Source organism: Sorex fumeus, unplaced genomic scaffold (genome assembly GCF_029834395.1).
Source record: "Sorex fumeus unplaced genomic scaffold, SorFum_2.1 ptg000010l, whole genome shotgun sequence".
NCBI lineage: Eukaryota > Metazoa > Chordata > Mammalia > Eulipotyphla > Soricidae > Sorex > Sorex fumeus.
Window position 1 is genome coordinate 21,688,449 of NW_026606067.1, and position 26,452 is coordinate 21,714,900.

At 42.8% G+C, this 26,452-nt stretch overlaps 1 protein-coding gene across 4 annotated transcripts in view; it reads left to right on the forward strand.

Annotated features, from left to right (window-relative positions):
- Positions 1–26,452, forward strand: part of ESRRG (estrogen related receptor gamma) — a 635,624-nt gene that overhangs the window by 15,032 nt on the left and 594,140 nt on the right. Inside the window, exon 1 of one of the 4 annotated variants that reach the window (XM_056110832.1) lies at positions 24,459–24,594. The exons of 1 other annotated variant lie outside the window; for it this stretch is intronic. The gene's annotated coding sequence lies outside the window, so the exon portion shown is untranslated. Of the gene's footprint in view, positions 1–24,458; positions 24,595–26,452 lie in introns of those variants that run through there. 2 more of the 4 variants (XM_056110831.1, XM_056110836.1) reach the window with 2 other exon arrangements.

The following is a 26,452-nucleotide window of genomic DNA, read 5'->3' on the forward strand; positions in this document are numbered from 1 at the left end:
GATCATAAAGTAACAAAATAGGAGACTAACACCCAAGAATGGCTGAGATTAGTACCAGGAATTTTACTCCATGGCTTGGAGGCCAGCCACACATGTTAGGGGAAAAGGGAGCTCAGATAGAGAAGGGAGCACCAAATAAAGGGTGTTGGGAGGATCCTCTCAGGAAGGGAGAAGCATGCTGAAAGTAGACTATAGACCAAACATGATTGCCACTCATTGCCTTTTTTGCAAACCACAGCACCCAATAGGAGAGAGAGAACAAAAGGGAATGTCCAGCCATAGAGTCAGGGTGGGATGGGGGGAATGAGGGGTTGGAGGGATACTGGGATCCATGGTGGTGGGAAATGGGCACTGGTGAAGGGATGGGTATTTGATCATTGTATAACTGAAACCCAAGCACAAAAATTTGTAAATCTACAACTGTACCTCATGGTGTCTCACTAAAAAAAAAATTTAAAAAAGAAGTGAAGACCAATGAATTGCTGAACCCATCTTTCTGCCAGGTTTGAGGAAGAATGAAAGGTTGTGGAGAAATAGGAAAGAGCAGAGTCTACTCCTAAGTGGAGAAATACCCAGGAAGATTTGCTTTTTCTTTTTTTTTCTCAGGGCCACTCCATCCCAGAAGTGAGGATGGTCCTTTCTTCTGGTCAGAAAAATGGTACTGTCACAGGAAGATTGTTGATGATTTTCTGTCATTTTCTTGAATGCATTCTATTAGATTAAAATATTCTATGTGCAAAGGTGTCATAAATTTAAATCTCAGATCCTTAGCCCTTTTGGAATCTACGAAGGGAGTGAGGTAATACTCAAGTTAAGGAAGTACTTGAATAGGAGAATTAGGCACAAGATGAGACAAGAGACGTAAGTTTCCTTCAGAGAAGGCTTCAGCGATGATTATGTACAAGAGAAGGAAGTTTCTCTCTAGTCTAAGAGGCCAGAGAAGCCACTTAAGGAAGTTTGTTTTTATTTTATTCTACTTTTAAAATAATTTGTCTAAGGTGAGGGTTAGTCCAATGAATACTAGACATCTTTTTCAGTCAAGATGTGCCACCATATTGAGGTAGGGTCAAACTAATGGAGATGAAGTCATTTGTAGTTAAGTTAGATACAAAGAAAAGGGGAGGACTCCAGGGTGAATTCCATGTTCCTGGATGGATGATAAAGCTAGATATGGGTAAGAAACGCAAAAAGTTTCTCTTTTAGAGAAAGTACTTTGGGACTATCCAGGAAGTGATTTGACTATGTGTGTAGTATGCTATTACTTCACATGTAAAATATCATTACCACTTTTGTGAGCATTTATCCTTATCCAACTATGAACTCAAAGGAATTCTACATTTCTGCCTCTTCTTCCTTCAGTTCCATAGCTCCTGCACCTTTTACTGTAATTGCATATATTTGCTCAGTAATGGTTTGTGAATTAGTGACCTAACCAATCCCAAAGCCCATGTGGTTACTTCTATACCAGCAACAGGGGCAAGAAAACAATGGAAAGGTAGTTGGGGGTGAATGGTGGTGTTTTAATAACTCTCTGGCTAAGAAGTGACATTATGAAACATAATGTAATTAAATCTTAAGTTTGCATTTACTTTCCAAAGCAACCTTTGTTCCCAATAAGGCATCTGTTATTTTAAAAACCATAGAATGTTTACTCAGGGCCATTCTTGCCTAAGTAAATCAAAGCCAGCCAAGCTTCAAGAAAAACACAGAGAGCATACTCTAATAATGAACTATGTCTTTATGTGGCAGGACTAAATGAAATTAGGGTGAATCTACAGGGAAAGGGTTGGCAGAAACAAAACAAAAGGAATGAGGCCCATTTATTTTCCATCCTCTCCCATTTTCAGAGTGGATATGAGTGCTCTGCCATCAGTGCAAATCTAGACAAGGAGGGAGACATTTTTCAACATCTATTTCCGAGGATTTTTCCCCATGTAGATGAGAGGGATTTCAAGCCACTTCTGTTTGTTGGCATCCAGGGTGCAGAACAATGTTTTCAATCTGCTGGATTTAGAACCAACTACACAGATAGTCTTTATTTATGGGAAAACAAAGCCAATTCCATAAACACACCATGAAGTATTGGATGTGGCCCTCATAAAATTGGCTGGTAGAAGACCTTGTTTGTAGTCAGTTTAAACTCAGTAATTAATGGTGTTCTTTTATGTTCATTAATCTAGATGGGGATCAGAATTTCTTTTTCAGCTCTGAACTAGAATTTGGACAAGTCATTATGTATTATTTTATTTTGTTTTACCTTTTGAGGGGAGGGGATTTTGAGCCATATCCAAGTAGTGATCATGGTTAACACCTAGCTTTGTGTATAGGGGTCATCCTGACAGGGCTCCATATCCATATGTGGTGCTAGAGATTGAACTGGAGTTGGTCATATGCAAGTGCCTTACTTCCTGTACTATCTCTCTTGCCAAAATTTCTATTGTTTTATTAGAAATCTATGTTTTTAAGATTCAGTGCCTTGCCAAAGAGACAGTACAGTGCATAAGGCACTTGCCTTGTATGCAGTTGACCCAGGTTCAATCATCAGCACCATATATTGTTCCTGGAGCACTTTCAGGGATGATGCCTGAATGCAGAACGAGGAGCATGCCATGAGAACTGCCAGTAATGATTCCAAAACTAAACAATGAAACAACATAAAACCCCAAAAAGTCATGCTGTGCCTATCTTATTCCAATGTAACATATGTAGGTAGTTGAAATTAAGTGTATATTTTCCTTTTTGTATCCATCATAACTATATATAATTCCTACCTAATGTGAAAAGAGGTAATAGTGGTTTCTGTCTATAGATCTTAATGATGAGGACTGAAATCAACTATCAAGAGCCAATCTTATAGATTTTAATGACTGGCCTTGGACTGTGTGACTAAATATGACCACAGTCTCTGAGCCTAGGTCTACTCAGTACACAGCGTGGATTTGACAGTTATCTATAACTTATGGCCTCATAGATGGCCACATTGGATGTAGATCTCAGAACTATATTTTGGCCTCAGAGCTACATGCATTAGGGTTTACTCTAAGAAGTTTAGTGGAGTTGTCAAAACCAGGACCAGAATTAGGCTGTCTGGGTTCCACTTCCCATCTTATTATTGATTTTCTGCTCATATTCTCCTTTATTCCGTACTATTTTAACTACTTACTAGTGGTATAGCTTTGGTACAGTTATGTAAATCTTACTTTCTCTGATTCCCTGCATATAGTAGAGTAGTAATGTATTCGGCACAGAGGGTGCATGAAGAAATTAAAAGTACGGATATTTGTAAAAATATTTTGCATAGAATCTGGTGCATAGTAAGACCTAAGTGATTTTTAACATCTACTATTATGTTTGGGTGATTCTTACTTTGTGCACTTTATGGAAACAAAGTTATGTCTGAGAAAGTATAAGCAATGCAGCTTTTGGAAAAATGTAATGTCTCAGACTTTGGTATGATGCAATAAAACTTATTGTTTGCTGATATATTTTTTGGCAAGTAATTAAATTTTTTTTCCTATATTAACACTCTTTTCTTTTTAATTTTTATTAGTGAAACACCATGAGATGTGGTAGACTTACAAATTTTTGTGCTTGGGTTTCAGTTATACACTGATCGAGTACCCATCCCTCCACCAGTGCCATTTCTCCACCACCACTGATCCCAGTATCCTTCCCACCCCTCATCCCCCCCATATCACTCTGCCTCTGTGGCAGGGCATTTCCTTTTGTTCTCTCTCTCCTTTTGGGTACTGTGGTGGTCAAAAGAGGCATTGAGTGGCAATCATGTTCGGTCTATAGTCTACTTTCAGCATGCATCTCCCATCCTGGGAGGATCCTCCCAACAACCTTTATTTGGTGCTCCCCTCTCTATCTGAGCTGCCTTTTCCCCTAGCGTGTGAGGCTGGTCTCCAAGCCATGGAGTAAACCTCCTGGTACTTAACTGGGTTATTCTTGGATTCTGTTACTTTATGTTCCCCAGATGAATGCAATCTTTCTATGTCTGTGCCTCTCTTTCTGACTTATTTTGCTTAGCATGATACTTTCCATGTAGTACCACTTGTATGTAAATTTCTTGACTTCATCTTTTCTAACAGCTACATAGTACTCCATTATGTAGATGTATCAAAGTTTCTTTAACCAGTCATCTGTTCTCGGGCACTCAGGTTTTTTCCAGATTCTGGCTATTGTAAACAGTGCTGCAATGAACAAACAAGTGCAAATGTCACTTTGACTATACTTTTTTGCCTTTATGGGATATATTCCCAGGAGTGGTATTACTGGGTCAAATTGGAGCTCATTTTCTAAGTTTTTGAAAGTTGTCCATACTGTTTTCCAAAAATGCTGAACCATTCAGCATTCCCACCAGCAATGAAGGTATTTTAAATGGAATTATTGTGGAGATTGCTTTCTAGAAATACTCTCTAAAACTAGGGTGAGTCTTGAACATTATTCTAGAGAAGTTGGCAGTGTATTTGTCACTTAGAGAATATTAAAAACCTTGAGATAATTGGGTTCACTGAAGGGAAAGTCAGGGAGAACTTGCAGGCTATACTTGGAACTGGGCTTATTAACAACCACATTCACTATTTATAGGGTGCTTCGTGGGTGTTCATCAGAACTTCATTTAATTTGTCTTGACATACAACTAAACTGAGGTTCAGGGAGGACAAATGTTTTTCCAAAGTAGTTTGGTAACAGAATGAGGATCTGAACCCAGTTGTCATAGACTAAAAGCTAGCATTTGTATTCTCCATGATATATTTATATAGTAGGTGCTATTTTTTACTGTCCTTATTATGGTATTTGGGCATCACAAAGCATTAAAAGAACCTCAATACACTGATCATTCATTAAGCCCCCATTTTACAGATAAGAACACCGAGGCTGAAAAGGGTGAAGAAAGCAAATGAGACTAATGAAGCTAATTAGTTTGCTCAAGATTATTGTCACCGTGAATTTCATTCATTAGGCTCCATCTTTTTTAATTTACTCCAAATACCTAGAACCAGATTTTCCAGCCAATTCTGAGCTTATCACCATCCCAGTAGGGCCAATACATCAGTGGGTGGGAGAAAGAGGCCAAGAGAAGGGCAAGCATGGAGGATGTGGGAAAAAAGCAGATCCACACTCTTGTGTTGACTCTGCGAGTTGAAAAATATCTCTCTGGGATGCAATGCATCCAGAGACATTCACAGTGACATCATGCTAAACTCCTTTTATTTTCTGATTCTTACTCATGATGTCAAAATTACAGTAGAAAATATCTAAGTTAGACTGTAATGCTCTTCTGACATATGGGTGTGAAATTGTTGAGGGGTTTTAGAGAATTGCTTCCCCCATGGTTTGTAAAATATGACTCTGTGCTGCACCATTTCATGTTTCAAGTAGCTCCCATTAAGGTCAAAACATTCATCTTTTGGATAAAGTCTTGCCAGTACATTCAATAGATACCACAAGAGCTAGCTCACATCTTTTAAACATATCAAAGGAAACAGGCTATTATTAGTTTGCTCTGAATTAGTCGCAAATCATTATACTCTATTTGGGAACTTGCCAATGATATAGCAGCCAGGGTCAAGGCTTACCAGTGATCACTGTTATCTGTGGCACTGGCTTTCAACATTCCTCTCCAGATAATTAAGATATTTCTATCCCTGCAATGGAAAAGTGCTCATCTTACTCTCATTTAGGTATAACATCTTCAGGGAATCCAAACATTTTAACAGACTGAGTATGAGATCAGAAACTTAGAAAAATACATTCATACCTCTTTTCTTCAATATTCTCTCCCCTCTGTATACACTTTTCCAAAATTTGAGAGCTGGTCTCTAGATTAGAAGTTGGTATGCTCTAAGTCCTTTATTTCATTTATTTCTTTATTTCATTTATTTATTAGATTTATATTGTGCAATTATCAAGTATTAGAGCCTGTTCCCAGTGTTGGGTAGTGAATACAGCAGATATCACAGGGCTTATGAGGAGTTCTTGTGGAGAGGCATCTAGTGAACAGTATGAGTAGCTAAGGATAGAGAATAGATGATAAGGAGAAGAAGGGTATGTAACATGTTGGTGAGGGTGGACAAGGGCCAGAAAAGCCTCCACGGAAGAGTGACTTTTGAGGGCAGACCTCAAGGAAAGGAGGAGGTCAGTCTTACAGACATTGGGAAAACAGCGTATCATGCAGGGAGAACAGTCTGTACAAAGGCATAATCAAGGAAGATGTGAGACAAGAGTGCAGTGCACAAGTTGCTGAGCTTTGGGGATGAATGTTGGAGTTTAGGAAGTGGCCTGAGGGTCTTTCAAGTGGTGTGTGGCCGGGTATGTCAGAGTCATACAGTTTTCCCATGCTAGGTGGGTAGAGGCAGATACAGAGGAGGCATTGTGAGTTTGTATTCAAGATCTTCTTTTCAATGAACATTTGTTGAACACGGATGTCATGTCAGTTATGTGTAAACAATCACCATGCTTAAGAGCAACATTTCACAACCGGGGTCTCATGGGCCTGTGTGAGTCCCCAGAATATTCCAGGGGCCCAGTGACTCAAAAGGGGAAGAAGACTAATGCCATGGGTCCAAGGATCAAAGTCCAGATGGGATGCATGCCATGGCTTAGAAGCAGTGTGATTACAGTGTAATCCATACCAGCGATGGTCCTGTGTCAGCAGTTGGGGAGGGTTGGAGGATGAGTTCAGAAGGCAAAATGGCAGTGACTTACTGTATTTGGAAGAGGAGGTAAAGTTCTACAGATAAGGGCCAAGGGGTAAAAGGGACCACATTTTGAAAGTCAACAAAAGACAAATGTAGTTGATCTGAAGGGATTGTCTTTTGCACAAAGATGCTTTAGTGCCTCCATTGGGAGTTCCCTTTCAGATCTGCATGAGCAGATCTCAGGACCCATGTGAGGGATGGACATGAAAGGCTGCCATGATGCATAATGTCTGCCAGAAGGTCAGGGCTGAGGTAAACCACCTGTGGGACAGGAGCTTGTTCTCCATAGGCTAAGCTGATAGTCCAACAATGGACATATTCTGGACTCTTGAACAACTCTCGCCAGCCACCAAAATGCCTGCATGAGGTTGCATTAAACTTTTCCTTCTCATGACTCCACTTTACCTCTAAATTCCAACACTTGCCAGAAACACTTCAGAGTCATGACTTCACTGCTTTTGAAGTAATCTTTGGTTGTTGCTGGTTCAGAAAAATTTCACCATTGCCAACTTCTTTTGCAGCTCCGATATTCAGTTATGTGACCTCATGTGATGTCTTGACAGACAGCATAGATGTTGGGAGACAGAAGGTGTGGTTTGGCATTAGAAATGAATTTACCCAGAACTCTTACTTCCTTGAAAAGGACAGGGTTCACTTCCCTCAAAATAAAGACCTGTAAGACTCCGTTTGATATATTCTGGAAGCCAGAAATTCAAACCTCTCAGCAGGCATAGACACCATCAATGAACAATGACCATTGGCCACTAATCTCAGTGGCCTTTTTTCCCACGGAGTTTCCAACATTTTCAATTTACTATCTCTTTCCCTATGATGTTACTTGAATGCTGGTGCTTTTAGACTTCCTTCTCGAGTTCTTGGTTGCCTGGGCTCTGAATGTGGGTGGAGTCATGAAAGTAACTCTCAACCTCAAGGTAAGAATGTATCTGGTGGTGACCAGGGGAAAATGTGTAATTTAAGAAAGCATCCCAGTGGTTTGAAAAGACCTCATCCCCCACTGCCATGAATAGCTGAGGATATTTGCTGTTTCTCAGGATCCATGGCCGCCATGTCCAGGACTTCTGGGTGCACCAGCTCTGGATAAGAACAAACAAATATGTCTGAATTATTGAATTAAAAGGAAAAGGATTGCAGGCTTATATTTCCTTCCTGGCCTTAGTCCTTGTGCATATATATATATTTTTAATTAATTTTTATTGAGACATCATGAGGTAGAGTTGCAGACTTACACATTTTTGTGCTTGGGTTTCAATTATACAATGATCAAATACCCATCCCTCCACCACTGCCCATTTCCCACCACCACGGATCCCAGTATCCCTCCCCTCCCATCCCCCCATCCCACCCTGTCTCTGTGGCAGGGCATTCCCCTCTGTTCTCTCTCTCCTTTTGGGTGTTGTGGTTTGCAAAAGAAACATTGAGTGGCAATCATGTTTGGTCTATAGTCTACTTTCAGCATGCTTCTCCCATCCTGGGAGGATCCTCCCAACACCTTTCTTTGGTGTTCCCCTCTTTATCTGAGCTCCTTTTCCCCCTAGTATGTGTGGTTGGCCTCCAAGTCATGGAGTAGAATTCCTGGTACTAATCTCAGCCATTCTTGGGTGTTAGTTTCCTATTTTGTTACTTTATGTTCCTCAAATGAATGCAATCTTTCTATGTCTATTGCTTTCTTTCTGAGTCATTTCGCTTAACATGATACTTTCGATGTAGTACCACTTGTATGTAAATTTCATGACTTCATCTTTTCTAACAGCTACATAGTACTCCATTGTGTAAATGTACCAAAGTTTCTTTAACCAGTCATCTGTTCTTGGGCACTCAGGTTTTTTCCAGATTCTGGCTATTGTAAAGAGTGCTTCAATAAACAGACAATTGCAGATGTTACTTCGACTATACTTTTTTGCCTCTCTGGGATATATTCCCAGGAGTGGTATTGCTGGATCAAATGGGAGCTCAATTTCTAATTTTTTGAGAATCATCCATACTGTTTTCCAAAAGGGCTGAACCAGTCGGCATTCCCACCAACAGTGAAGGAGTGTCCCTTTCTCAACACATCCGCTCCAGCACTGGTTGCTTTTGTTCTTGTGGATATGGGCCAGTCTCTGTGGTGTGAAGCCATATCTCATTGTGGTTTTGATCTGCATCTCCCTGATGATTAATGATGTGGAACATTTTCTCATGTGCCTATATTTTCTATTGTCCAAAAATCTTTCTGAGGGCTAAAGCACTTTTTCTTTTTAGACAAATCTCATTACAAATGAGAGATTACCAGATATGATAATTTTCATGTCTGAGTCCATGCAAACTATTCTAAGTCTATTGTCATGATTTTATTTTATTTTCAAAAGTTGTTTTTTGATTTTGGGTCACACCTGGATGTGCTCAGGGCTTATTCCTGGCTCTGCCTCAGGAATCTTTCCTGGTGGGCTTAGCTGACAGACCCACTGAACTATCACCCTGACATCTTTTTAAATAAGATCATCTGATTAGTTAAACATAGTTCTATTAAATACTAAGAGAGAGTGGTAATAAACTATGACAGTCCAGGTGTTATATCTATATTATCTATACACACACACACACACACACACACACTTGGTGGTCCCCAGATTTATTCCTGACTTCGTGCTCAGGGATCACTTCTGGCAATGCAAAGGGAATCAAACTGTAAAACTGGTGCCTGCCTTATGCAAGGCACGTACCTTAATCCTTTTACTATCTATCTGGTTCTGGAAATGATATTTATAGGGGGAGATGAACACTCACTTCAAAGAGGCAGCATTTAGAAAGAAATTTGAAGGATGGCCGGGAATTTAACAAATGGAAATCATGGTGCATTTGGAGGGAGAATCAAAAGTGAGGTGAGGATAGCAACTTTAACTGGCCTTATTTATGTGGTCAGTAATGAGCAGAAAATTCTGGAGTAATTTTTAAAAAACTGCTCAGAGGCATGAGTACTAGTTTGGTGTATTTCTTTTTAATTTGCTGAGCTATAGGGAGGTAGTGAATGTTTTAAGCATCGAGGTTATGCTGTAAGGATAGGAACTGGCATGCTTTAAGTAGAAAAACTCAAATGGACCACTCTGTTTATGAAAATTTTTATCTATATAAACACATAAATATGCACATATAAATTTTCACAGCCAAAGGAAGGGTTATATTTTATGGCATAAAATTATATATTTTTGGCTCTGACTTGGTTGTCATAAAATCTGACTATTTCCAAGCATAAGAAAGATTGAAAACACTCTTTATAACATCTTAAATAATTGTATGGAAGCCTAGCCCATGGTCCTTACACATAGTGAACTTTAGGAGAGTTTTTAAAATGCATTTGAGCATTACTTTTGAGCATATACACAGACTGTATATCTAATAGGTAACTTCTCTGTGACCCTCTAATCCCATAGCCCCAAAGAAATGTTCAAATATGCATTTAAATGCAACTATTAAAAACTAAAATCTTTTTCCTATATCAGTGTCTTCATAAAAGCAAACTTTCCAAACTAAGTGTTGGGGGTGGGGAGGGGTTATGTTGCTGCCTAAGTTTCAGCAGCCAAGTGAGAGGAGATGATTAGAAATCATATTGAACTTTCTGTCAAGGAACCATTGGCATGCAATTTAGTCCTGAACCAGGGAGAGTTGTAGTTGGCATGGGGTTCATGTCACCATTAATAGAAATCAACAGAAGCCAAACTGCTCATTGAAAAACGGTAGGGTCTGCAGAGCATGGGGGGCTTACCTAGCCAGAGCTGTCTCATCAGATTTTCTTAGGGACAGGAAGCTAGGAGTTCTGTTCTTCACTCATTTTCCAACTCAGATGGAATAATTTTGCTCATTTTTTTCCATGTTCAAGGATTTAGTCGGACTATTAACATTGACCAGAGTTTATTGAGATTATTCAGAGTAAGAATTTTGTGATAATATTCCTGTTTTAGCTCGCAAAACTGACAACTATATGGAAAATGATCAGTGTAATCAATAGATACAGATCTATTTTTTAAAAGCAGTCTCAATTATGTCCACCTTAAAATTTTCTCCATTCCAAGAGATGTCAGACAAAGGAGGTAGGGCAGAAATCAAGTCTTAAATTTTGACCAGCATGCAGACTCTGAAACAAAAACTGTAGCAAGCAAAATCTATTGTTGGCCCAGAAGAACTCTTTTCGTGTGAGTGTGTGTGTATGTATTGTGTGTGTGTTGTGTGTGTGTTGTGTGTATATGTGGGGGGGGTCTGGTGTGGTGATCACTGGTGGGTGATAGGAGTCAATTTGACAAATTCCAAAGCTGCCATGTTAGCAAAACCACAGGCTGACCTGGCACTTGTCACAGCAGAGTTGAACTACTAAGAGGACTGTGGAGGGAATTTTTGTTTGAAAAAATATTCCCTGGCTGGGTAAGCAAGGTTCTTTGTTTTAGTCATGGAAAATGTGTACATTTGTGAGCATCAGTATATGCATGTGACTATGTGTATGAATCTGTGTATATCATTGGGTATATTGGCGTGAGTGTGTGAATGCTTGTGCATATGTGTGACTATGTATGTGTTCATGCCTGGTACTGTATGTTAAGAATGTGTGTATATCACTGTGTATGTGTGCGTATTTGCTTGTTATGTAATGATTCTGTGTGTGTGTGTGTGTGTGTGTGTGTGTGTGTGTGTGTAGTTGAGGGGTTTCCTGAGCGGTAACAACAAAGGAAACTCTGTCCTTCATCCTTCATTCACAGAGAAGCTTGCCTGTGATCTCTATTAAATTGAGATTATTTGGCCATTACTTTCAAAAACAATGAATCTTTGGCTTGAAAATGACTTGAAATTTATTGCTTAGAGATCATTGTATTTAAAAACTTCTCTATTCTCAAGAGTAATATATTTATTTGGAAGAAAGCCTTACCTTTATATTTTAACCACGTAGCCTTCCATTTTGGTTACCTACTTGGTCATGTGGCCTTTATTTTTAATTTCTATCCAGATAAATGAAATTCCACAATCAGATCTGATCACTCTGATTTAATTCTTAAAATGATGATAATGACATGGTTTAGCTCATGTAACTGGAATGTGAAATAAGGGAAGGTGAGTATTTTCATTGGTTGCTAGCTCACGTTGTCTCATCTTTCCATGAGGAGAGTCCAAGATTATCCAGTCTAACTCCTTCACATGCTTGGAAATCAGAGTCCAGAAAAGCTGAGACCGGAAAGTAGGATGGCAACTGGGATGTGGCAGGTGTTTGACTAGTCATCCCTGGAGCTGGTGGGGAGGAAGTTTAACAGAAGAATAATGCACAGAAACTGTTGCCATGGAGACAAGAGTCACCCTTGTGCAAAGGGGAAGCCCAGTAAGCAGTAAGCAGTGGCTGTTCCCAGCCAGCCAAGGTATTCCAGGAAGACCAGGTAGCCGCAACCCTGGTTTTAGAGAGCCCTTATGCTCAGGAGTAGCATGAAGGGACCAGGTAGTCCCGTAAGGACTGGATTAAGACTCAGAAGATGAACAACTTAACCCATATTGCCTACCAAAATATGATTGTGATCAAGAAGAATACTCTGTTGTCCAACTTCTGTGCGATTTGAAATGTAGTGCCAATTTATAGGTAGTTGGCATGTTAACTACAAAAGAGCATTTAGTGCACATGCCGTCAAGGTACATGTGGGAGGTGGATCCATGTCACATATGACAGGAATGCTTCTTTTAGAAAAGAATGATACTCCATTGTATATGTAATGCATATACATATTACCACATGGTATGCCATGATGTAATTATAATGTAGTTATAGCATAATATAATGCAATAAGATACAGTTTAAGACGTATAATATAGTCATCATTCATTCTTGGACATTTGTTTCCATGTCCTTTTCATCTTAAAAAAAAAATAAGGACTGCTCCTAGCCTGTTACTTGGTTGCAAGAACCTGACAGTTTACCATACGTGGTGGTGCTGATGATGGCAGACGTCAGCCTGGAACAGGTGCAGGGAATCAAAGAATTCTGATGACAGAGGAGTCATCCTGGGACTGGGAATTGAACTCAGATATTCACATTACTGGGTTTGGGCTCTCTCATATTTGAACCACACTCCAGTCCCTCCATGTCTAGTCTGTTCTGAACATGATGGAAGTCAAATGGGGTTTATCTTAGAGATGTTGATTGTGTTTCATTTGGGTATGTGCTCAGCTTATTTGTTTTTATTTCATTCTTTGAGGACCTGCCAGACTGTCTTCCAAGGAGGCTGCACCTGTTTACAACCTGACCAATAGGATGATATTCATGTTAACATTTGTTTTTGACAATTGCCGCCATTGTAATGGTTGTGAGATGACACGATATTGTAGTTTCAATTTGAATTTCTCTGATTCGTGAGTGAGTAGTTTTTTCAAGCACCTGTTGGCTGTTTGCATAAATTCTTTGGAAAAAATCTCTCTGCCAGTCTTTTGGCCATTCTTCAAAGGGATTATTTGTTTGATTTGATTCTTAGTTATATGAGTTCTTTGGATATTAGCCCCATATCAGGTATATAGTTTACAAGTACTTTCTCCCCTTTTATAAGTTGCCTTTCATTTTCTATATTGTTTATCTGTAGAAACATTTTCAGTTTGATAGGATGTCCCTTATTTTTGTTTATGTTGCTTGTGCTTTTGAGGTTGTACTCATAAAATATTGCTCAGATAGAGCTCAATAAGTTTCCCCCCTAGTCCTTCAAGTTGCAGTTTTAGATCTAGTTTTTAAGAGAAAATGTGCATATTTTAAAATGAAGAAGAATTAAACGTTTTCATTGATGTATTTCATTATAATATTATATAGGTTTCAGGTATGCATTATTGATCTACATGTATTTTATTCCTTTCAAGTTAATCTATATGAGCAGTGTAAGATGAGGAACTGATTTCACTCTTTTGCCTTTGAATATACAGGTTTCAAAATATAAATTATTGAAGACTAGATTTTATCTATTAAATGTTCTTCACTTTCTTGAGAAATACTAGTTGACCATACACACAGGGAGTATTTTCTGGGTTCTCTATTCTGTTCCACTGGTCAATTTTATACCAGTTTTCATGCTGGCACCATACTTTAGCAGCATAACTGTAGGGTGTAAATATGGTACATAAATAAATCTATGGTGTTTGATGGCTAAATTTTTGTAATATAATTTAAAAACAGAAAGTGCGTTGTCTCCAGCTTTGTTCTCACTCAGGATTACTTTGGCTATGTAGGGTGTTTTGTGCTTCTGGATGAATTTTAGGATTTTTCTCCCTTGTCCATAAAAATTGCCTCTGGCACCTTGACATGAATTGTTTTGAATCCTTAGGTACATGTAGGTGGTGCAGCTATTTTAGGAATGGTGATTCCTTTGATTCATGAGTATTTTAATCTTTTTGCTTGTGTCTGCTTGCATTTCTTTCATCAAGATCTTCTCTTCCTGCCCCCCCCCCCCCCCATCTACCTCAGCTACCAACTGACTCTCTGAATTCTCTAGAATCATACTTGGATTTTTTGGTCCATATTCCACTCCTCCTTTTGTTCTTCCCCTTCTCCTCCTTCTCCTCCTTCTCTTTCTGCTTCTCCTTCTTCCCATGCCTAGCAGTGCTTTAGGGACACACCTCACTCTGTGCTCAGGAAGCGCACACGGCAGTGCTCGAGGTACCCTCTGTGATGTCAGGATTCAAATCATTGCTGCGGCCACAACCACATTCAAGGCATGCGCCTCAACTTCTGTTCTATCTCTCTGGCCCTTCTCCTGCAGCTTTCTGTGTATGTGCAGTGTTACAGGAACCGATCTCACTTTGTAGATAGCATCTCCCCCAAAGATGAGATGGCACAATGTTGGATTTGCCTTGATGTATGAATGAAAACAACTGCTTGAAATAGCTTTTACTATTTCAAGGGTTTTACTGAATGCTCTTAAAGAATGAGTGTTGACTGGATATGAACTAGTGCTGAAAGTAAGTAAAGGAACAAACATGATGACCTCTCAGTATCTGTATTGCAAACTGTAATGCACAAAATGGGGGGGGGAGCGCGATCAAGCGAGAGAGAGAGCGAGAGCAAGAGCAAGAGCGAGAGCGAGAGAGAGAGAGAGAGAGAGAGAGAGAGAGAGAGAGAGAGAGAGAGAAGGAATGTGCCTACACAGAGATAGGAGATAGGCTGGGAGTTGCGCTGGGAGAGAAACTGTTGACATTGGTGGTGGAAAATTTACATTGGTGGAGGGACTGGTATTGGAACATTTTTGACTGAAACCTGATTGTATGACTGAAACCTGATACACACAGGTTGTATGAATGAAATGTATGATTGTATGACTGAAACCTGATACACACCTGATACACACACTGAACATTGTATGACTGAAACCTGATACACACAGCTTTGTAACTGTGACTCTCATAGTGATTCAATTAATAATAATAATAATAAAAAAGAGTGTTGGGGTTAGAGAGCTAAAGCAGGATTTATAGCTCTGGTCTTACTTGTGACCAATACCAATTTAATCCCTTGTAACTGCATATGATCTCTGGACACCACCAGGAGTTACTTGAGCACAGAAACAAGAATAGCCCACAAATACCACTGTGTGTGGCCCAAAGCTCCTAACCCTGAAATGAATAATGTCCTAAAATATGAGCTTTGGGTAGGTTACTCTAAAATCTTAAGTGTGAATTATCCCCAACTCCCAAGTCAATTTTTTGAAGTTGAAAAAGGTGGGGAGGGTGCAGGTAACAGCTGATGGTCATTTTATTATTTCAGAAAAAGCACAGTGGAGACCCAAACTTGTGAAGGACAGTTCCTACTCGGTGGACCCCCTTCTTCTCACCTGCACAGGAGAACTGAATTTCGGCAGCATCTACCAAATAGGAATGTTGTTACTTGCTGACTTGCTGGGCAGCTCTTAAAACTACACATATTAAAAATGTAGCACAGCACATGAAAATGGAGGCTTGTGAGTGATTTCAAATACATAAGCCATATCCTGTGGGAGGGCAGTCATTACTCGAGGTATGTGGTGCTGAGGACAAACCTGGGTCAGCAGGGTGCAAGGCAAGGTCCCTACCTGCTGTGATGTCCCTGCAGCCCAGAGCCTTCCTTCATCCAGAGTCAGAGGCTTCTTGGGGGCTGGGATGCCGTGCTGAGAGCAGCCTCTCTCCTCAGACTCCTGCCATGTCTCCTGCTCATGTTACCTACCTTAGCCAGGGCACTAATGGAAGGGAATCAAGTTTGTCATATCCACATTGCAGCTCTTGCTCCACTTGATATTGGCCTATTATCAATTCTGGATGCCAGGTCAACTAACCAGGTAACATAAGTCCTGTGACTTCTACCACAATAATTCTTTCCTTCCATAACTGTGGGTGTGTTTTCAGGTACTGTCTGTTAAGCCCTGACTCTATGTCAGATCTAAACACTATACATGCAACAGTTCATACAAATCTGATCAAAACTTTATTAATTACATTTGCCTTTTGAAGACAGAAGTAAGAAGATGGAACAGGGGGAAAGCTGGAATGCTTGCAGGGTGGGCCTGCAGCACTGCTGGGACTTGAAGATATAGCCTGACTAAGCAATGCCAGAGTGATCGCTGAACACAGAGCTAGGAGTTAGCTCTGAGCACTGCTGGGTGTGACACTCGAGCTTTGCTTTTCTCATGTCCCTAGCAGCTTAGAAGTTCTCATGGCCTAGGTACTAGAGTGTACCCAGTGAGCTAAGCACATGCTTGCCATGCAGGAGGTTTGGGTTCAATCCCTGACACTGCATATGATTCCCTCAAGCACCATTGGGAGTCAGAGAGCACAAGGTTGGGGGTAGTACCACAGCATCACAGAATGTGCCCCCCCAATAAAATTTACAGCCAATTATAAAAAATAACCCTCTAGTGCTCTGTAAGGAGTGGGGGTGTGGCTCACTGTCAGTGTGCTTGCCTAGCATGTACAAGGCCCAGGGTTTGATCCCTGGCATCCTAAAACAAACAAAAAAAACCCCAAAAAACTCCAAGAATTTTCATGGCCTAAGAACAGAGACATTAGTGCCTCCCCCATAAGAGATGCTTTCTTTAACATGGACACCTACTGTGTGCTAGAGTGGAAAGAGGACAGAGAGCTGCACAATTAAAGGCAAATACTTTGGGAACAGCAAAGACAAATACTAGCAGAAAATAATGCAGTAGGGTATAATGTTTCACTTGTACAGAAGAAAGGGGGGTCTCCACCAGCTGGCAGTCATGGGCAGCATCCTGGAGAAAGAAACTCAGGGAGCACCTCCAGGAGTACTTGGTTCGAATGGCTCCTGCTTTCCTGCCACCTTCCCCCAGGCTTCAAGGTCATTGCCTGCAAATGATAGAACAGTGGTTAAAGAAACACTTGAATGGTGGGAGAGGCTCAGGGTCCACCACACAGTGCAGGGAGCAATGAGCCCCAAACTCATGTGTTCTGCCTCCTGGTCTCTGTTCTTTCCATGGAACTGTGTTCCCTCTGCTAGATCAGCAACTGGTGGGGCCCGCATCAGGTGACAACGTGGTGATATTTTCCAGGTAAACCAGACTGCCAAGGGAAACTTTCTCCTTCTGAACCCAGGCAGGCATGTACTCTTACACTGGGAAATGGAGCCAGGCTGCCCAGAGAAAACTCTGGTGACCCCTATGTGCCAGGCACAGTCTCTGATCTCCCATTCTGCTCGGAAATGAAAGGTGCAGGGCCCCTGTTTATAAATATTTAACATCATCAACACTATTTGGCCTTGGGTGTTAGATAATTTCATATTTTTCAAATTAGATTTTATTCAAATAAGTGAAATTTTATTTCAGAGGTGCCTAAATCATTTACATTCCTAATTTCCTCATCTTTATTACCAGCATAAGCCACTGCCAATTCACTAATAATGCCCAAATAAATTTCTCTAGTCACAGATCTCTTAACCTTCCCCAAGGCCAGGAGAATATGGCTGTCCCATGGGTCTTTAAACCTAACATTCTTCAAACAAATTCATTATTTTCTTAATATAGATGGTATTTGTACCTTATTACCATTCTACCATTAATTTGGTTACCTGCACTAGCACTTCAGTCTGTTAACTTCACATCACTGCCAACTTTTCCTCCATCTCTCCTCCTCACTCCATTGCTCTTTTTCTGGAGAGGGCCCCAATTTTAGCCAGCTGAGAGTTGCATGGGTTTACCTTCCCTGGAAATCATGAGTTTTTGTCACACAAATTCTGCTTTCTCACACATGAAGAATTGTCCAGTCAATTTCAACAAAACTTAAATCTCCTTCTAACTTTGACTCTATATTCTAAACTTCCCAAAAAGCTGGTACAATTATCCCCGGCAGTTAAGTAAACTTTGAAAGTGCATCTCTTTCTTTTTTCACTGAAGTTTTTATTGTGTCTTGAAGCCATCATTCTGAATACTGTGATTTTTACACATGGAACCTGTTGTCATCAGCATGGTATTTGGCTTTCGACCTGTTTAGTTTTAAAGAAAACTATTGCATCTTAACTCACAATCATGAGGCCTGCTGAGAGTATAATGAAAGGTGTGTGTCTTTTCTTGCGCACAACACACACTCACAATAATCATGCACACCCACACACTCATATACTCACAGGCACACAAACTCAAACACATAACACTCATACACACACGTGTCCACTCACACATACTCATACATGCTCAGACTCACATACACAGAGCCACATACCCATATACACATATATGCACTCATACTTGTCCATATATCCATATTCACAACACACAAATACAAATTCTCTTATACACTTAACTTATACACACAGATTCTCACACAAATTCTCACACTAACATACCCATAGAATCACACACACTCTCAAGCATACATATACTAACACATATACGCATGCCGATATACATATGCACACACTCAGAAACTTACATACTCTCAGATACTTATACAAGCACACAAATTCTTGCTCTTAGATACTTATACAAGCACAGAAATTCTTGCTCATTTATACTCATACACATACACTCATACACACACACACACAAACACGCGTATTTACTTTTGCCTAAAACACCTGGACTTAATTCATTCCTGAATCCCTAGAATTCACACGAATCTTGGGTCTCTGGGACCTTATTAACATCATTTTCATTCTATTATGTATGAAGCATATGTATTAACATATGCCTCAGAGACCTGGACCCTACGAAAACAGGATGAGAACGCTATTCGGGTCTCTCAAAGAGGAATCGAAAGAGCTATGCTTGGAATATCACGATTCACTCAAATGGGAGATAGAATCCGGAGTTCTGATCTTCGTCAACGCTCAAGAATCAGGGACGCTGTCTCATTTGCCAAGACATCAAAAATCAGATGGGCTGGACACGTAATGAGGTTTACAGACAACCGCTGGACTAGAGCCATTACTGATTGGATTCCACGGGACATCAAAAGATCACGTGGACGCCCACCTACAAGATGGTCAGACTTCTTCGTCAAGACCCTGAATGATCGGTTTGAGGCTCTGCATGTTCCTAGAACGAACAGATACCATTGGGCTACGCTAGCACGCAACCGGGATGAATGGAGACGTTACTGGCACCCGCTCGAGTAAATCGATGTATAACGGGGATTAAGTGATTAAGTGATTATGTATGAAGCAGAGTGGCCATTTCCACTATTAATAAAGGTCCTGGTGCCTTGGTCTCTGTTGATTTAATTTGCTATAATACTTTCCCACAGTTGGGACCAAGTCTTTGAACTGGCACAAGCCAGTTGATTGTGAGCCTGATTCTGCCTTTCAGCAGCAGTCAGACTTTGTGAAGTCCTACGATGAGTGATGTCGGCCTGGTCAACTTGGGTTCTCAGCCATGGAAACTGCATTCTTCTCAAGGTTATGGAAACTCAGTTTTGCTGGCATCTGCCAGAATAATTTTTTTTGTTAAACTGGTAGGATGCTTTCACTTTTGCTTTTATTTTATCCTTACCTATTGCTCAAAAGAAGGTGAACAAGTTATGAACATTCGTAATACAAATAGAAAAGGCATACTGAGAACTACAACCAGGGACCAGCTCAAGGATCATTAAATCCATGATTTTCAGTCAGTCCAGAGGGTTGGATCTATTAAAATCCAGTAATGTCTGTGTGACCATCTGATTGTTGTGTTAGAAAGTAGGCTGTGGGCAGGTATGAATGACATGTTGTCTACAAGGTGGAGCACTAGTACATTCTGTTGTTAATCATTTGTGTGTGTGCATGTGTGTGTGTGTGTAAAGGGAGCCTTCTGAAAGATATTTATATAGAAAATGACTGCATTCATTTGTAGTATATGAAAATATGTATATAGTAGAAGAATAATACCCATGGTCAGGGAAACCAAGGGTTAGTAAGATCAGTGAATGATTGGAACTAACCACAAGTGTATGGGGGGCTGAGAGTAGGTAAGATACAGAAGAGACTGCATAGCTGGGAGTGATCACGGTGGACAAGAGCTGAGGGTTAAAAGTAAGGGATATTCTGGATAATCTTTCAGTATCAATAATGCAAACCACAGTGCCCAAAAGAAGAGAGAGAGAGAGAGAGAGAGAGAGAGAGAGAGAGAGAGAGAGAGAGAGAGAGAGAAAGAGAGAAGAAAAGTGCCCAAATAGAGTCAGGCAGGGGTGAGGGTGGGGGGTGATGGGAGGAACCTTGAGACAGTAATGCTGGGAAATGTACACTGGTGGAGGGATGGGCGTTGGAATACTGTATGACTGAAATCCAATCATGAACAGATTTGTAAAAAAATAAGTAAATAAAATTTTATAAATGGGAGATTTCTTGGAAATTTTAAACTGGATTTTTTTTAGTGTGTACTTTTTTTTAAAGGATGACTTGACTATACTCAAGAAATATGACATTCATGAACCTTACCTGAGTTTCCTATATATTATTTGTATCTTCAAAAAACAAAACAAAACAAAACAAAACAAAATCTCAGTTTCACCAGATTGAGTATTCTTGTGCTGTGTGTGTACGTGTGTTTTTGTATCTGTCAGTCTGACTATCTATCTTTCTTTTTTAATGACTCAGACTTGTAGAAGCTGAAGAGATCATGGAAAAGGGTTAATTATATCCTTTTGAAGAGGAAAACTGAGGCCTAAGGTGATGAAATAATATGCCAGAGTTCACCTAGAGCTGAATAATATAGAGGTATAAGATCAGACTACAGGGTTTTTGATTGCTGTTCTTCACTTATTTTCCTGTCTTTTTTCTTTGTTGGGTCATACCCAGTGGTGCTCAAGGGCTATTCCTGGCTCTGTGCTCAGGAGTGAACCCTGGTGGTGGTATGAGTTAGTTACATGCAAGTTGAACACATTTGCTCTGGTACTACTTCTCCAGCCTTATTTCCTGCCCTTTCTAAGTAGAAAAACGATGTCTTAGTAGGTACTGAAAAACAAAAGGATCAAAATATAGTAGAGTGGCTTGTAATAACTAAAAGCGCCACCATGATGGAATTTACACTAGCTTTCCAATTGTCATTACATATGCATGGAGTCTTGTTCCCCCAAACTAAGTTCTACCTTGCCTGGATTTGTTTCTCTAGTTTCACTTCTCATCTGCCTTGGTTGTTCTTGAGGAACTGTTTAAAGAATTGAGAATCAGGCTTGCAATTTCTCCAGTTAAAATGATCAAACTTCTGGGCTGAAGACCTTCAACAGACTGAAGGCATTATTTGCATATTGGAAGCTTCTGTTGCATCCCTAGCACATGTGGTCCCCTGAGCACTACCAGGAGTGATCCCCGAGTACCACTGGGTATGGCCCCAAACTGAACAATGAAATTATCAGACTTCTGATACATAACACTTTCCATGTTTGTCCCCTTGAAAAGTGGCATCCTAGCTCTTAAAATGGCAACTATATGACAGTTGAGGCATCAGATGCTATTTGCTAAGAGCCAATCTTGTCTTGGGCACCTCTTATGCACGTCAAAAAAGAGAGAGCAGAAACACATTATCTTATCAGAAAGAAATTGGGGAGGCAAAGAAGTAATGGAAAAAAAAAGGTCCAGAAACGTAGCAATAATATATATCATGGGTAGATGTGAACACAAGAGAAGCAATGATTGCCCAACACATAACTAGAGTGAACAATGGCTCTGCAGGCCACATAGGGTCAATGTTGGCCTTCCTCTGGATAAAATTTGAATAACGGAGTTACAGGTGGGGACACTGAATGTTTAGGGAGCAACATGGGACTAGGAGTTAACAGAGCAGATAGGATGGGCAGTGAGTGTGCTAGCCCCAGCTCAAAGTCTCTTATTTGAATTCCATACAGTTAAGGGTGGGCCCCAATTTTCCCTGTCTGTAGTAGTTCCTTTTGGTGAAGTGGGATGACCCATCCTACTTCTCACAGGTATTGTTGGTGAGAAGACGAAATTGCTTTACAAGTTCCTTACACAGATAGAGCTGGTAAGTCCTTCCCTCCCCTAAGGCTTGCCTGGGAAGTTCAGCTCCTGCTCTTTGGAATCTGGTGGAACCTGAGGCCAGCCTTGCAAGTAACCAAGGGAGTTTGAACTTGAAGAAAGCAGAGACCTGTTCTTGGGTGGGTGGGACTTAGAAAGAACCTGTTGAGAGGGTTCCAGGATCTGGCCTTTACTCTTTGCTGGCTGTTCCAATGTCTCTCCTGGTGGGGTAAAGCACTCCTATACTGTTGGCACTGGCCTGGGGACTAGAAAACAACAACTTGGAAGGCATTATTATGGCACTTCCAGGGTTTAAAGTCAGTCTAGTTTTATGGTTCTTTCCTTTTCCAGGAGTGTTCTGGCATCCAGACCTGAGGTTAATAAGAAGCTGGAGAACCAGGCAGGTAGATTGAATATTAGTTAGCACCTCTTGGCTGAAAAGTTAAGTAGTAAGGAGATACCTAACGGGAGTTTGATACAGTCAATCACCTTTGACATGTGTAACAGCTCTGGGTTCTGGTCAGATGCTACCAGTCTTCTGTCCTTCTCAAAGAACTGAGACAAGGAGGGCAGGGCAGGGTGTGGGGTACCCTTCAAGTTCTGGAATCTGTTTCCTTGCTCAGAAGCCCAAGTGCCTCCTGAGTTCCTTAACCAACATTTTATCCCACTGGGACCCTCTGGGCTTTGTGGTTTTCTCTCTTCCTCAGGATTTTGCTTTTCTTGTTCTCAGGCTCTAAAGACAATGGGCCTCACACAGTTACCTACTATTTTCATTCAACTTCCCAGACCTTTCAAATACAGAAATTATTTTTAAGCCCCCAGCAGCTGCTTATGACCTTAGAATCTTTCAAAAGTTTTTCTGTGCCCCTGCCCCCACCCCAGTCCTGTGTTTTGTGGGTTTTTTTTTCCTTTTCAGATTCCCTCCTCTGTCCTCCAGGCTTTATTTTTTGCAACCTCTGCTGTCATTGGTTAGGAATGTAGAATCAGGAGAAAGTGACTTTACCAAACACCAAGGTCATCCAGAGGTGCAGGTAAAGGAAGAAAATCCCTTGTGCATTGTGCAGCTTAAAAGGGGCCTCAGAAACCAGGAAGGGCACTGCAGTGTGCCCAAGCCTGAGCTGTGGGCTTCCTCCTCCCCAGCGCGAATATGCTGGATTCTCATCCACAATATTCTAAAGCACCCGGGGGAACTCACTCTGCTTCCCCTGGGCTTTAGGTCTCACCAATCTAACCCAATTGTCAGGCTCAGAGAAATAAATATTAAGAGTTATTTCCTCTAAGACCTTTCCTATTGAGTCTAGAGGACATAATTATTAAAATGACAAATACAGTAACTAACCAGCCAGAAGAGCCTCTTTATATTTTGAAAAAAAGTTTTCCTGGACTGCAGCAGCATTCCAATAAAACCCACTATCCTTTCTGACCTTTCAGTAGCCGCCTCCCCTCCCCCACTCAGGTACTAGGATGCTCCCCCCCCCCCAATTCCATGATGTTTTGCAGAGCCCCTCAAACAAATACGGGGCTTGGCTTTTTTTTTTCATTTGCCCCCCCAACCCCCCACCCATCTCTCTCCTCCCCGCCCCCTCCCCGTTTTGAAAAGGGCTTTTAAGAGTGTCCCTGTAAGACAAGACGCAGATAGCCGGGCTGGGCCGGTGCGCGGCCTAGCCGGGACCCGCGATGCCAGCCGGCCGGTGTCCGCCGCCAGCATGAGCGCGTGGCCCTGGGCGGATGCTCGGCCGCTCGGCCTGGGCCCGGTGGGTAGCGGCGGGCCGGGCGAGGGGAAGGGGCTTCCTGGTGCAGGGGGGCGGCAGGGTCCGGGGTGGAAGGAAGCCCCCAGCCACCCCGGCGCGCGCCCCCCGCCCGGCGCGCGGCCCCCCTGCATGCAGCCGGGGCGGGGATGGGCGCCGGGCAGGAGGGAGCCGCTGGCCCTGAATGTCACCCTGAAGGTAAAATGAAAGACAAAAGATGAACGCATGCTCGCTTTCCCGCGGCGGCGGCGGGGGCAGCCGGATTTCCAGGGGACTCCCCCGGCCCCGCGCCCGGGCAGGGACGCCCCCGAGCCCCCCACCCCCACCCCGGGGCGACCGTGCCCGCCGCGGAGCAGGACGCTGGCGGGCCTGCAAAACAGAACCACCATCACCCCCAAATAAAGAAATCAAAGCAACCCCCGGCCCAAACAACTCGAGACCCCCCTTTTATTTATTACTACCATTGCTTTTTTTTTTTTTTCCAAAAAGGAGCGCGCGAGGCGAGGGGGCGCGGAGCACGGGCAGAGCGGAGCGTGCACATACCGCGTAGCCGCCCGAGGAGCAGCTGGCGGGCCGGCGCGTCCGCGGCCAAGTTGTCATTGAGAAACACACGGGCAGCATGACGTCCTGGGTCGCCGGGAGTGCGGAGCGACGCCGCCCAGAGCTCAGGGACGCGCCGCGGCGCTCCGGCTAGCGGCCGCCCGGCTCGGTGAGTGCTCGGGGCGGGGGCGCCGACCCTGGCGCGGGCCCGGCCCCTCCCCCGCCCCGCCCCCCCACCCCGCCCCCACCCTGAGCCCAGGGCAGCCGCGGTTGCTTTAAAAAAAAAAAAAGATAAAAAAAAAAAAACAACCCGAAGCCTCACCTGCCCGGACCGGCCGCAGCCCGACCCGGCCCAGGTAACTGGTCCTCAGCCCGCGTCGCGACTTCCGGAGCCAGGCGGTGGCCCCGGGGGCGGGCTGGAGGTGCAGAGCTGGTGGAGAGCGCGCGTGCTCTCCCCCTCCCCTCCACGAGAGAGAGGGAGAGAGAGAGGAGGGGGGGGGGGAGAGAGAGAGAGAGAGAGAGAGAGAGAGAGAGAGAGAGAGAGAGAGAGAGAGAGAGAGAGAGAGAGAGAGAGAGAGAAGAGGCCACCTCCTCTATCACACAGCCCTGAGTACTGGCCACCACCCGTGGTCGCGCGGCCACCGCTGCCAAACTATCGCGCTCCTGTCCTGTGCTAGGGACCCAGAGAGCTTCCCAAGGCAGGGAGGTCGGTGCTGGAAGCATCTCTCCCCTTCCCTTTGCTGCCCAAGTGCAGGAGTAGAGAGTTGAGGGTTCCTGGCAACCCCCTGGGGAGGGCTGGGACTAGTGCTGGGCTAGGCTGCAGCTGGAGGAGCCCCCAGGAGAGGGGGTTGGTAGAACTTGGGGACAGCTGTGTTCCGGGCTGAGAAGTCATGTGGAGAACTCCTGCATGGTCTTGGGGTGCTGCCTTCCCCGAGTCCTGCAAGCCTCTGCAACCTTTTCACCTTCCTCAGCAGCCTCAGAAGTTGCAAGGAGCTGCTCCTTTGAGCAGAGCAAGCCAGCTCCTCCTGTTCCCCTTAGGGTGGACCAGTGGTGGGTGAAGTGCACCTCTCCTCCCCGGCCAGGATAGGACTCCCTCCCCCATCTCTCTCCCCTAAGCTCAGTGATGGGAGATATTTAGAGAAATACAGGGAAGGCAGAAGTCCCTCTGTAACCTTCTCCCTGCCCCACCTCCCCCCACCCCCAACATCTTAATGAGAATTCTGGAATGATCCGGAAGGGCCTTGAAAGGGCCTCCTGGCTGGCTCAGTGCTGGGCTGAGGATGTGATGTATGTATTTCTTTGCTTGCTCTGGAAGCACTTGGCTGTGTTTGTGGTGGAACACCAGGACCAGTGGCCATGCAATCCCACACAGAAAGCAGATGCTTTGCTAAGGCAAACCAGAGGGCAATGTTCAAACAGCACCTAGAAAGAAACGCTCAGCATGCAAATTCAGAGTTGCAGCGTGGAGGTGGTTGTGCCCCCCCCCCCCATTTCAAAAACACTTATGCTTAATACTCAAGAGACCTGCAGAAGGTTTGGAGGGTTTCAGAGCTGCTGAGTGACTTGGTTTGGCTTTGGAGAGAAAGTCTCTTTTGTGTTTCACGCTGACTGCCCCAAGACCAAATACGGGAGTGTGTTTGGAAGATGCCCAAACTCAGAAGCTGGAGGCTGAAGGGAGGGGGGGAAGTGCCTTGGAGGTAGAGGATGAGGAGAGCCGATGTTAGTGGTCTTTACATTCTTTCTTGTCCAGTAGCCTTTGATGCTCTCAAAATGAGTGTACGGCCTGAGCTGTGGGTACCGACATGGGGAAGAGAGGGAAATTTGAACTCTTCTCATCTCAGAGTTGCAGAGCTGTGGCGAGCAGGAAGGCACAGAAAGGCAATGGATGGAAACAGGGCTTTGCTGGATTTTTCTTTCTCAGGCCACAGACCTCAGTGATCTTTCCGATATCCACTTGTCTGCTGGACTTGACTTGGTTACCTTTATTCATGTTGCCTCACTAACTCTTGAAAGTCATGTCTTATAGA